Source organism: Physella acuta, unplaced genomic scaffold, assembly GCF_028476545.2.
Source record: "Physella acuta isolate Inbredline_101_S28 unplaced genomic scaffold, ASM2847654v3 ptg001009l, whole genome shotgun sequence".
In the NCBI taxonomy this organism is placed as follows: domain Eukaryota; kingdom Metazoa; phylum Mollusca; class Gastropoda; family Physidae; genus Physella; species Physella acuta.
Window position 1 is genome coordinate 347,718 of NW_026732526.1, and position 14,209 is coordinate 361,926.

The following is a 14,209-nucleotide window of genomic DNA, read 5'->3' on the forward strand; positions in this document are numbered from 1 at the left end:
TCCTTATATCCCTCATCACATTCACTTCCTCTGTAAACTAATTCAAATGAGTAAAAGCAGTTATTGTTCCTCCCCTTACATTGTCTAGGGTTTTATTGTGGAATTTTTCTTATGGAATAAAATAGAAATTATATGTGTTTGTTGTAACAATAACAGACAGCATTTAATTGTTAATTTTTTTTTTATATCCCCATTACATGAAGGCTGTCATGACAGCATTTTGTGTCAACATTTTCTGTGCTAACATTAAGGTTTGTGGGTTAACATGCACTGTCAACAAAATGTTTGACAAAAACTTTGTATCAACAAAATGTTTGACATGTGTGTTGATAATGTTGATACAAGTAAAGGGCAGATTTACATTGGTGTAGACTGTAGGCCTTGCTTTATGTAATATAGTGAGACTTGTGAAGTCAAGGGAACTCACTCTTCTTGTATTAGTATTATATTTATACTGTTATCTTGAGTGATGTCCCTTACATGTATATATATCTTTGTCTCTCGTCACTTCCGCCCTCTCTCGTTCCATCATGTAGTTGAAGGCCAATAAACGTTTTATATACAACCACATGCTTCTATCGTCAATCCATTACATCTGGCGACGAGGATGGGATAATCCACTAGAAAGAGCACCTACTTACTCAAAAAGAGGTTTGCTAGAGCATATTGGCTAAGTATTTCTAGAATAATGGCGCTGTATGGCCAAATAAAAGAATTTGATTCGAATGATGAAACCATTCATGATTATCTAGATAGGTTAAGCTTTTACATTGAAGCTAACGACGTGACGATAGAAGCCAAAAAGAGAGCTGTTTTGTTAACAGTCATAGGGCCTCAACAATTTAGGCTACTAAAGGACTTATGCGCACCAGCTAGTCTAACTACTAAGAGCTTTAACGAGCTGAGCAAACTGCTAACAGACCACCATGCGCCCGCACCATTAAAGTTCCTGTCTAGAGCTAGATTTGACGGTAGGACTCGTCAACCAAACGAGTCAATATCAGAATATGTTGCTGCTTTACGTCATTTAAGTGAATTTTGTGAATTCGGAGACACGCTGTCTGACAGACTATGTGAAAAGTTTGTGACAGGTGTAAACAGCCCTGATATTCAAAGAAAGTTGCTTCTCGAGTCAGATCTCACCTTGGAAAAAGCAATACAACTTGCAACTTCATTCCAGCAGTCATCCGATGCGGCGAGATCTCTAGCACCCTCAGAGATCCATGCAGTAAACAGCAGGTTAGTCAACAAACACCAACCCCATCAGAGCATTTCAACTTATGCTAAACATCCTGCACGTTCAAATTCTAGATCTAAATCTAGTAATAATTATCAAAAATGTCATCGATGCAACGGTCCCCATGCATCTCATCAATGCAAGTTCAAGTCAGCTACTTGTTATAAGTGCAGTAAGCAAGGTCACATTGCCAAGGCCTGCTTTGCAAAGTCTTCGTCTGTTGCTAAATCTAGCCAGTCAAGACAGTACCGCAACCAAAGACAGCACTATGTTAACTCTCACCAAGACTACCTAACCCAACCAATGAACCACTCTACCTGTGAAAATGCTCAAACTGATTCGCAGCCGGATTTCAACCTGTTCTCTGTGAAATCAATAAGTCATGCTCCCATCAATGTACTAGTTAATATCAACGGTAAGAGCATCAGCTTCCAACTTGACACTGGAGCATCTCTAACAGTCATCACAAAGAAGGACTTTGACGCTGTCACAGGAGGATCAGTGCCTCTACAACCATGTCACAAGTGTCTAACAACATACACTGGTGACAATGTTCCGGTAATAGGAGAGTGTATGGTTCATGTAAGTTATAATGGTCAAAGTGTTAAACTTCCTCTTCTTGTGGTTGAAGGAAATGGACCACCATTACTAGGTAGGAACTGGTTAGTTGATCTTAAGTTAAATTGGAAGAGTATATTTTCAGTGATCAATGCAAGAGAATCTAGTCTTACTTCAATAGATAAAGTTATATCTGAAAATAAATGTGTTTTTGGTAATCCTGGATTACTAAATGATAGAACAGTGAAGATAAGCATTAAAGACACAAATCCAAGATACTGCAAAGCTAGAGTTCCACCTTATGCAATGAGGAATAAAATTGAAAATGAGCTAAGTAGATTGGAATCTAATGGCATCATAAAGAAGGTAGATTATTCCGATTGGGCAACGCCCATTGTGCCAGTGTTAAAGAAGGATGGTTCTGTAAGAATTTGTGGAGACTATAAAGCTACACTGAATAAGCAAATAGAGCTAAATAGGTACCCTATTCCTAACATTGAGGAAATTTCTTTGAATTTGGCAGGAGGAGACAAATTCACTGAATTAGACTTTAGTCATGCTTACACTCAACTAGAACTGCATCCAGATTCAAAAGTCTATACGACAATAAACACACATAAAGGACTCTACCAATATGAAAGGCTATGTTTTGGTATATCATCCAGCCCTGGAATTTTCCAAGCTGTCATGGACAGTATTTTTAAGGATATTCCAAATGTTTGTGTTTACTTTGACAATGTGTACATAACTGGTAAGAATGACACTGAACATCTTAAAACACTTGATAAAGTCTTGAAAATAGTTGGTGAAAAAGGTTTAAAGATAAACAAAGATAAATGTCAATTCATGCTGACAGAAATTAGTTTTCTTGGTTATATATTAAGCAAGCAAGGCATCAGACCTCAACCTGAGAAAACAAAAGCCATTAAAGAAGCACCCAAACCTGAAAATACCCAACAACTAAGAGCTTTTTTTGGGCTTGATAAATTACTATGCAAAGTTCATAGGGAATCTGTCTGGTAAACTATCACCACTGTACAAGCTGCTGCAGAAAAATGCAACTTGGCACTGGGGTAAACAACAAGAAGCTGCTTTTAATACAGCAAAAGAAGCTTTGTCTTCTGACACCTTACTAACTCACTATGACCCAGGGAAAAGACTTATATTAACATGTGATGCTTCACCAGATGGTGTAGGAGCAGTCTTGTCCCACATGGATGAAAAGGGTGACAGACCCATTGCTTTTGCCAGTAGATCTTTGAACCAGGCTGAGAAAAATTATTCTCAGTTAGATAGGGAAGGCTTAGGCATCATTTTTGGTGTTAAGAAATTTCATAAGTTTCTGTTTGGTAGGAAGTTCACCATCTTTACAGATCATAAACCATTGCTAGGTTTATTTGGAGAAAACAAAACCCTACCTGAGCATGCCTCACCAAGAATTCAAAGATGGGCTATCACACTAACTGCATACAATTATGAATTGAAATACAAACCTGGATCTGAGAATAGTGCAGATAGTCTTAGTAGGTTACCTTTAAAAAACCAAAGCCTTAGCTATGTACCAGAAGAAGTATTTGTTCTTTTCACTATCATGGATAACTCCAATATAAATGTGAATGATATTAAAAGAGAAACACAAAAAGATGAGTGCTTAATAAAAGTATATGAGTACTGTAAGAATGGTTGGCCTGAAGAGTCTGTGAATGATGACTTAAGGCCATGTAAAATAAGAAAAATGGAATTAAGTCTAAAAGATGGAGAAGATGCAGTCCATTATCAGTCAGAGTTGCCTAAACAAAGTATTTGTAACTTAATAAATGATTATGGTGATATGGCAATTTCAAATGCTTTAAATAAGAAGGAATGTGATCATCAAACAACTTTGCTAACATTATTAGCACTTACAGAAACTGAAAGGGTAACATCAAAAGAAAAAAAGATTTTTGCCATTTAATACACCACTTCAAATACTGGATCACAGTTGCAAATTGATATGGTCCAGGATATTACTTTTAAACAGTATTTTTGGTTACTAAAAAGCACTATCAGATTACCTGAGAAAATTGATCAATCAAAGAAATCTATGTCAGTCAAGGATCTGAATAACAGCATAATACTTCCAGATGCCACTTCAAAAATAGTTCCATTAAATCAGGACAAACATCCATTGAAAGAGAATTTGGTGTTAATGATAATGTGTATCTAAGAAATTATGGGAGAAGGGAAAAATGGATACCAGGTCAAATTGTTCAATGTACAGGACCTGTGTATTATAAAGTAAAAACAAATGATGGACTTATTGTCCGTAGACATGCAGACCAGTTAAAAATAACTTGTGCAGATAATAAGTGTGAATCTGTCAATCCCACCAAATCTGAACAGTTCACACCAACTCAGTTTGTTCCACAACCAAGTTCTGTTGATATGAGTGAACCAAGTTGTCTAGAGTCAGAAAATGTAAATTCTGGAATTAATGATTTAGATCCTAGACCTCCTGAGATAGAGAATCCATATGGTCAGAATCTTGAGTCACCAAATCAAAAGTCACTGAGAAGGTCAAGCAGGACAATCAAAGTCCCAAATAAGTTAGACCTATGATCTTAAAGGTCAAAAGGACTTTGACATCATTGTTTTGTATTTTAATTATGTTGTAACATATTGTGCATTGTTTGTAAAGATGTAATCTACCATAGTGTTCATGTTACAATATAATTGGTGATTTTAGGATACTGTAAATTGTTCTATTGAGAGATGTGTTGTGTTTACTAAGGGTAAAGGGATGTAATATTGTGAAGTCAAGGGAACTCACTCTTCTTGTATTAGTATTATATTTATACTGTTATCTTGAGTGATGTCCCTTATATGTTTGTCTCTCGTGACTTCCGCCCTCTCTCGTTACCATCATGTAGTTGGAGGCCAATAAACGTTTTATATACAACCACATGCTTCTATCGTCAATCCATTACACTTTATGTATGAACCAACACAATAAATACTTTTAAGCTACAAAACAAAAACAAAAAAAGTATCACATGCCGCTAGATCTATTTAGTTGTATAATTTTCTACTTTTCAGTAATTCATAATTTGTGAATTCGACAGTACCAGTGCTGCCACTGAAAACATTTGATTTAAAACACTATCAGTAGGTCGTTAAGGACGATACTACCCCCACCCTCCTTTCCCCCAACCCCTACACCCCCCCCCATGAAAGCAGCCTCCTCTTAGTTACCTCCCCTAAGTTTAAAATCGTTTCAAACTAAATTATCTGCCCCTAATAGCCGTCACTAAACCCGGCTGTACTATCTATATATATAATTCTCTTCTGGGAGCCGTTAGAAAACAAGCTGCAAGCGCCTCCTTGCAGTCCCCTCTCTTTTCTCTATCACTATCACTACCACCCCCACCCCACATTGTCTGGTGAGTTGTGGTCACGCTAAATGTTTACAAAGCTAAATGTTTACAAATCGTAGAGCCGTAGAGCCGGGTTTCTATTAGGGGCAGATAATTTAGTTCGATTTTAAACTTACAGGAGGTAACTAAGAAATAACTAAGAGGAGGCTGCTTTCACGGGGGGGGGGGGGGGGGTGTAGGGTCGGGGTTAGGGTAAGGGGGGGGGGGTAGTGTTTTAAAGCAAATATTTTCAGTGGCAACATTGGTACTGTCGAATTCACAAATTATGAATTACTGAAAAGTAGAAAATAAAACAACTAAATAGCGGCTTATGATACGCTGCGGGTCGGCTCGTTGTAAATATTTAGCGTGAACCACAGCTCTCCAGACCATGTGAGGGTGGGGGTGGTAGCGATATGCCTAGAGAGGAAGAGAGGGGGCTGCTAGACGCGCTTACAGCTTGGTGTTTTCTAGGGTATCCGAGAAGGGAATTATATATATATAGGTACGAGCTGACCCTCGACGTAGTATAAGCCGCCATCTAGTTGTTTTATTTTCTGCTTATCAGCAATTCATAATTTGTGAATTCAACACTACCCCCTCCCTCCCGCCCAGTGAAAGCAGCCGTTTACAGACAAAGAAAATATCAATCAGAAATTGTTACCTCCCCTTCGTTTCAAAGTGTTTAATACTAAATTACCTGCCCTTAATAGCCGTCACTAACCCGGCTCTATGATTGTAAACATTTGGGGTGAACCATAGTTCACCTCACAGGTGGGGATGAGGTGGTGGCTAAGCTGCGTGGTGTTTTCTATAGTCTCCATGAAGAGAACTATATAATATATAGATAGATAGATACTAGCTGACCCGCGCCGTAAGCATACGCCGCTGTTTAGTTGTTTTATTTTCTACTTTTCAGTAATTCATAATTCACTACCAATGCTGCGACTGAAAATATTTTGCTTTAAAACACTATCAGTAGCTGGTAAAGACAATTATCCTCTAGAATCTACTTATTTACTTAAATTTAATTTCAAAATTTAGATCTACATTCGATTCAAAATACAGCCATAATAAATCAAAAGTAGTCATAATAGGCCTAATCAGGGGCGTAGCGAGGGGGGGGGGGGGGGGTGACACCATTTAGGGGGGTGACACCAAGGCAAAAAAAATAGCAAAATATATAGAGAAAAGTTTGAGGGGGTGCAAATCGAAAGTTTGAGGGGGGTGTGTGCAAATCGAAAGTTTGAGGGTGGGAGGGGGTGCAAATCGAAAATTTGTCCCCGGGAAGGGTCGCTACGACTCTGGGAGGGTGACACCATTAAGTGCCGCACCGAGTGACACCCAACCTCGCTACGCCACTGGGCCTGATAAAGCATTTAATCGTCTCGAAGAACTAAAATCTCGCTCTATAATCTAGGCCTAATCATTTTTTTAGCAAACGAAATTTTCTGAAATTGAAATAGATTATATGACTAGACTTAGATCTAGAATCTGCTACTTAAATTAAATTTTTAAAAGTTTATACAAGCATGTAGTTGATATTATTGTAGTAGAAGGCTTTAATAAATTACTAAGGCCTACCTACTTTGTGTCTTTTTACAGCAATATGTATCTGATACTGGACTGAGTTTAATTAGATTCAAATGCATATCTAGTAATTAGTCTACTAAGTTTATGTAGCCTAGTAGTAGAATCTAGATCATACCAGCCAACAACAAATAACCACATTAATATTTGGTTAATGATTGGTTTAATTTTTTTTAAAAATCCACTGTTTATAAAAGTAAGAAACAAATCAAGCTAGAAAGATTATAAGTGAGATGGTTTAGAATAATAACAATGGACCCAGTCTACAATTGCAGGTCTACATAGGGCCTTCATTCTAGTAGATGTCCAGAGTTAAGATTGTTGGACGTAAAAAGGGATGATACTAACTAGCAGGGGCGTAGCGAGGGGGGGGGCGGGGGGTGCGGACCGCACCGGGTGACACCATTTAGGGGGGTGACACCAAGGCAAAAAATAGCAAAATATATAGAGAAAAACTCGAGGGGGGGGGTGCAAATCAAAAGTTTGAGGGGGGGGGGGTGCAAATCGAAAGTTTGAAAGTTTGTCCCTGGGAAGGGTCTCTATGCCTCTGGGGGGGTGACACCATTAAGTGCCGCACCGGGTGACACCCGACCTCGCTACGCCACTGCTAACTAGGCCTAATCTGCCTTAATGCTTTCCCCTGATAAGCCATGTGTGCTATAAATATAAATGACATAACATCGGTGAAAAATGAGGGGAGAGTAGTGGGACTTTCCCCTTTGTTATCCCTGCTGGGCCCTGAGGGTCAAAATTATATAAGAGATACTATCTCTGTGGGGCTGGGTATCACGGAGGTGAGAAATTTTCAGGGAAGGGCAGTGGTACTGACTATTCTTTGGTTTTATTGTGGGCTAGAAAAAGGTGGAGCTGACCATCATGAGGGTTGAACATCAGTATTAATAGGTAGTCCAAACTGGCGAAAAAGTGCGTTTTAGGGTCAGTTTTTGCGGTTTTCAAAAAAAAAATTTCACTACTTCTAGTTGTCCTATAAGAATAAAAATTATATGTCAATAAAGTTTAAGTCTTTATCTGTCGTAATCTGGTATTTTTATATCTGTAACACATGTTTGAATGTGTTTTATATTTGTTTGAAAAGTATCAGTTACGTCAACAAATTTCACCGTTTTGCGTGTACCGATCGGGTAAACGGGAAAAAAGTCACAGGAAAAAAAAAACACAGAAAAAAAGTCACAGTTTTTGCTAGGAAAAAAAGTCACAGAAAAAAAGTCACAGTGGAAAAATTTTATCGGAAAAAAAGTCACAGAAATAAAGTCACAGAAAAAAAGTCACAAAAATCTTTTTAGAAATATTTTTATTAATTTGTTAAGAATTGTAAAATTGTGTATGTTTATTGTTGTGGGTTGTATTTTTTTATAGCATAATTTATTTATAGACGTTAAAAGCATTATGATTTATAACAATTGTAAGTAAAAATACTCTAAGATAATTTACACAACAATCTCAACTTGTTACGTATTTAGTTAAATACGCGGTAGAAAAGTTAATTATAAAAGAAATTTAGGCACATTTTGCCATAGGCTATTCTCTGGTCGGCCTCTCCTCAGTAGGTATTGTCCGAACATATTTTGTGTTGTTGACGTTACGCGTCAATGACAGCCTTTGAACCTTGTCGGCTTTCTGTTTTGATCCTAAGTTTTGTTACGTAATGAGCGTGATAAATGTGGGCAGTAAAGGTGGTTGAACTAAACATAACTATTGTTGCCATGAGTTGAGGGCAGCAAGTCAGATGAACTTACCATTTCACGGTAATTTGATATTGGTATTTGAAAAAAAAAACACGATGAAAACCGTGGACTTTGGAGCATTCTATTAAATGCTACTAATCTTAAGTTTAAAATAATTACAATCTACATACTTCATTTTTAGATGAATTATAAAAATTCCTATGCGTATACAGCCTACACACATTACATTACATTTAATTAATCCTAAGTTAATTTGCACTCTCTAAATATTTAATACATAAAAGTATTAACGAATATCATGCCAATATATATTTGTGACTTTTTTTCCTGTGACTTTTTTTTCCTGTGACTTTTTTTCCTGTGACTTTTTTTCTGTGTTTTTTTTTTTTCCTGTGTTTTTTTTTTTTTCCTGTGACTTTTTTTCCTACAATCACCGATCGACCCCACACTGTTTTATTTGGTCGCGGCTTCGCGACGAAGCATCGTAGAAGAATAATCTTAATGTCATTTTAAAGATCGAATTCTAGGCTATCGTTTGTGTAATAGATTGACGATAGAAGCATGTGATTGTATATAAAACGTTTATTGGCCTCCAACTACATGATGGTAACGAGAGAGGGCGGAAGTCACGAGAGACAAACATATAAGGGACATCACTCAAGATAACAGTATAAATATAATACTAATACAAGAAGAGTGAGTTCCCTTGACTTCACAATATTACATCCCTTTACCCTTAGTAAACACAACACATCTCTCAATAGAACAATTTACAGTATCCTAAAATCACCAATTATATTGTAACATGAACACTATGGTAGATTACATCTTTACAAACAATGCACAATATGTTACAACATAATTAAAATACAAAACAATGATGTCAAAGTCCTTTTGACCTTTAAAATCATAGGTCTAACTTATTTGGGACTTTGATTGTCCTGCTTGACCTTCTCAGTGACTTTTGATTTGGTGACTCAAGATTCTGACCATATGGATTCTCTATCTCAGGAGGTCTAGGATCTAAATCATTAATTCCAGAATTTACATTTTCTGACTCTAGACAACTTGGTTCACTCATATCAACAGAACTTGGTTGTGGAACAAACTGAGTTGGTGTGAACTGTTCAGATTTGGTGGGATTGACAGATTCACACTTATTATCTGCACAAGTTATTTTTAACTGGTCTGCATGTCTACGGACAACAAGTCCATCATTTGTTTTTACTTTATAAGACACAGGTCCTGTACATTGAACAATTTGACCTGGTATCCATTTTTCCCTTCTCCCATAATTTCTCAGATACACATTGTCATTAACTCCGAATTCTCTTTCAATGGATGATTTGTCATGATTTACTTTTTTGTGTATGTTGATGTTGGGAAACAGACCTTTGAACAGTTGGATGTAGTAGGTCAAGATGAGTTTTAATTTTCCTACCACATAGCAATTCGCATGGTGCAACATCTGTTGTTATATGAGGAGTTGTGCGGTATTTGGCTAATAACCTGTTTACTCTTTCATTGTCACATTTAGCTTCCTCTGTTTGGTATTTACTTTTGATTTCCAAATACCTAGAAGTTTCAGAAGTATTAGGCTTGTTAATTAATTTTTACAGGTTTATCCTGGGATGTTTTGTTTTTTTATTTTTTTCCTTTTGATGTTACCCTTTTAGTTTCTGTAAGTGCTAATGCTGTTAGCAAAGTTGTTTGATGATCACATTCCTTCTTACTAATGTATTCTCTTTTAAAAGCATTTGAAATTGCCATATCACCATAATCATTTATTAAGTTACAAATACTTTGTTTAGGTAACTCTGACTGATAATGGACTGCATCTTCTCCATCTTTTAGACTTAATTCCATTTTTCTTATTTTACATGGCCTTAAGTCATCATTCACTGACTCTTCAGGCCAACCATTCTTACAGTACTCATATACTTTTATTAAGCACTCATCTTTTTGTGTTTCTCTTTTAATATCATTCACATTTATATTGGAGTTATCCATGATAGTGAAGAGAAGAAATACATCTTCTGGTACATAGCTAAGGCTTTGGTTTTTTAAAGGTAATCTACTAAGACTATCTGCACTATTCTCAGATCCAGGTTTGTATTTCAATTCATAATTGTATGCAGTTAGTGTGATAGCCCATCTTTGAATTCTTGGTGAGGCATGCTCAGGCAGGGTTTTGTTTTCTCCAAATAAACCTAGCAATGGTTTATGATCTGTAAAGATGGTGAACTTCCTACCAAACAGAAACTTATGAAATTTCTTAACACCAAAAATGATGCCTAAGCCTTCCCTATCTAACTGAGAATAATTTTTCTCAGCCTGGTTCAAAGATCTACTGGCAAAAGCAATGGGTCTGTCACCCTTTTCATCCATGTGGGACAAGACTGCTCCTACACCATCTGGTGAAGCATCACATGTTAATATAAGTCTTTTCCCTGGGTCATAGTGAGTTAGTAAGGTGTCAGAAGACAAAGCTTCTTTTGCTGTATTAAAAGCAGCTTCTTGTTGTTTACCCCAGTGCCAAGTTGCATTTTTCTGCAGCAGCTTGTACAGTGGTGATAGTTTACCAGACAGATTCCCTATGAACTTTGCATAGTAATTTATCAAGCCCAAAAAAGCTCTTAGTTGTTGGGTATTTTCAGGTTTGGGGGCTTCTTTAATGGCTTTTGTTTTCTCAGGTTGAGGTCTGATACCTTGCTTGCTGAATATATAACCAAGAAAACTAATTTCTGTCAGCATGAATTGACATTTATGTGAGCGGCTGAAGTGTATTTTTATTATTTGTAACTTAAAAGGCGAATGTATCGTTTCGTTTCATGTCGTAAATTGTTCGTCGTTCTAGTTGTGTAGTCCCGTATTATGGCGCCGCTGTCTCACTGTTTATGTCCCTGGTTATAGCTAGTTTATATATATTTCGTTTATATTGTTGTCATTGTTTATATTAAGTGTCTTTTATAATATTCTGTTGCATGTTTCGTCGTGTTTGGTTTGTTATCCGTGAATTAGGGACTATTTGTTTACGTGTAGTGTGTGAGGTGTGTGGAAGTCGGTTTCCGGCTTGTTCAACTCTGTCTTTTGTGTGGAAAGCAGCGGTGAAGAGAGCAGGCAGTCTCTCTGGTCATCGGGTGAAAAGAATAGCAAATTCGCACCATCCAGTCGTATTTATTTTGTGTTTGTGTTCGTCATAGTCCTGGACGAAGTCCGAAATTGGGTGTTTTGTTTGATGTAAAAAGTTTGTTTCGTTTGGTTCTGTTTTGTGGTAGTTTTTATCTATTCTTCTTTTATAACTTTTGGTTCCATGCAATAAATTTTATTAAATTGTTAAAAGTTTTGTTTTATTTTAGTAGCTTATTATTTAGACTAAGGTTAGGGTTTAACCACTGTGGGTTCTACCACGGTTGCACTGACCGGACAGATTAATTTGTAAGCCCTGCTAGGGGGGGATACCTACAATCTACCCTCCTAGGCTTAACTAATTAATCTGTCCGGTCAGTGCAACCGTGGTAGAACCCACAGTGGTTAAACCCTAACCTTAGTCTAAATAATAAGCTACTAAAATAAAACAAAACTTTTAACAATTTAATAAAATTTATTGCATGGAACCAAAAGTTATAAAAGAAGAATAGATAAAAACTACCACAAAACAGAACCAAACGAAACAAACTTTTTACATCAAACAAAACACCCAATTTCGGACTTCGTCCAGGACTATGACGAACACAAACACAAAATAAATACGACTGGATGGTGCGAATTTGCTATTCTTTTCACCCGATGACCAGAGAGACTGCCTGCTCTCTTCACCGCTGCTTTCCACACAAAAGACAGAGTTGAACAAGCCGGAAACCGACTTCCACACACCTCACACACTACACGTAAACAAATAGTCCCTAATTCACGGATAACAAACCAAACACGACGAAACATGCAACAGAATATTATAAAAGACACTTAATATAAACAATGACAACAATATAAACGAAATATATATAAACTAGCTATAACTAGGGACATAAACAGTGAGACAGCGGCGCCATAATACGGGACTACACAACTAGAACGACGAACAATTTACGACATGAAACGAAACGATACATTCGCCTTTTAAGTTACAAATAATAAAAATACACTCCAGCCGCTCACATTTATCTTTGTTTATCCTTAAACCTTTTTCACCAACTATTTTCAAGACTTTATCAAGTGTTTTAAGATGTTCAGTGTCATTCTTACCAGTTATGTACACATTGTCAAAGTAAACACAAACATTTGGAATATCCTTAAAAATACTGTCCATGACAGCTTGGAAAATTCCAGGGCTGGACGAAGACTTTGCAAAGCAGGCCTTGGCAATGTGACCTTGCTTACTGCACTTATAACAAATTGCTGACTTGAACTTGCATCGATGAGATGCATGGGGACCTTTGCATCGATGACATTTTTGATAATTATTACTAGATTTAGATCTAGGATTTGAACGTGCAGGCTGTTTAGCATAAGTTGAAATGCTCTGATGGGGTTGGTGTTTGTTGACTAACCTGCTGGCTACTGCATGGATCCCTGAGGGCGTTAGAGATCTCGCCGCATCGGATGACTGCTGGAATGAAGTTGCTAGTTGTATTGCTTTTTCTAATGTTAGATCTGACTCGAGAAGCAACTTTCTTTGAATATCAGGGCTGTTTACACCTGTCACAAACTTTTCACATAGTCTGTCAGACAGTGTGTCTCCGAATTCACAAAATCTACTTAAATGACGTAAAGCAGCAACATATTCTGATATTGACTCGTTTGGTTGACGAGTCCAACCGTCAATTCTGGCTCTACATAGAAACTTTGATGGTACAGGCGCATGGTGGTCTGTTAGCAGTTTGCTCAGCTCGTTAAAGCTCTTGGTAGTTAGACTAGCTGGTGCGCATAAGTCCTTTAATAGCCTAAATTGTTGAGGCCCTATGACTGTTAACAAAACAGCTCTCTTTTTGGCTTCTATCATCACGTCGTTAGCTTCAAGGTAAAAGCTTAACCTATCTAGATAATCATGAATGGTTTCATCATTCGAATCAAATTCTTTTATTTGGCCATACAGCGCCATTATTCTAGAAATACTTAGCCAATATGCTCTAGCAAACCTCTTTTTGAGTAAGTAGGTGCTCTTTCTAGTGGATTATCCCATCCTCGTCGCCAGATGTAATGGATTGACGATAGAAGCATGTGATTGTATATAAAACGTTTATTGGCCTCCAACTACATGATGGTAACGAGAGAGGGCGGAAGTCACGAGAGACAAACATATAAGGGACATCACTCAAGATAACAGTATAAATATAATACTAATACAAGAAGAGTGAGTTCCCTTGACTTCACAAGTCTCACTATATTACAGTTTGATGTATAAATTGAAAAAATAACTTGTTTATTTCATTTAAAAAATACAAATTTTAAACTTTAAATGACGATATATACACGGAAACAAACTAATTCTGTTTCAATTTTTACACCGATGTAAAGTTCAGTTTTATAACTACTTTGTGTTGTAAATTCAAGTATTTCTGATTTACGGTCGCGAAGCCGTACCCCCAATAAACATATAACCCTCGAGTCGACTTTCAGCCCCGAGTAAGTTGCTCGCCGAACGGTTTTAAAGGTTGACGACCGATGATGCTAAACGGATTTTACCCTTGCTAGAGCCTTCAAACAAGTTGTAAGTACCATTTTTA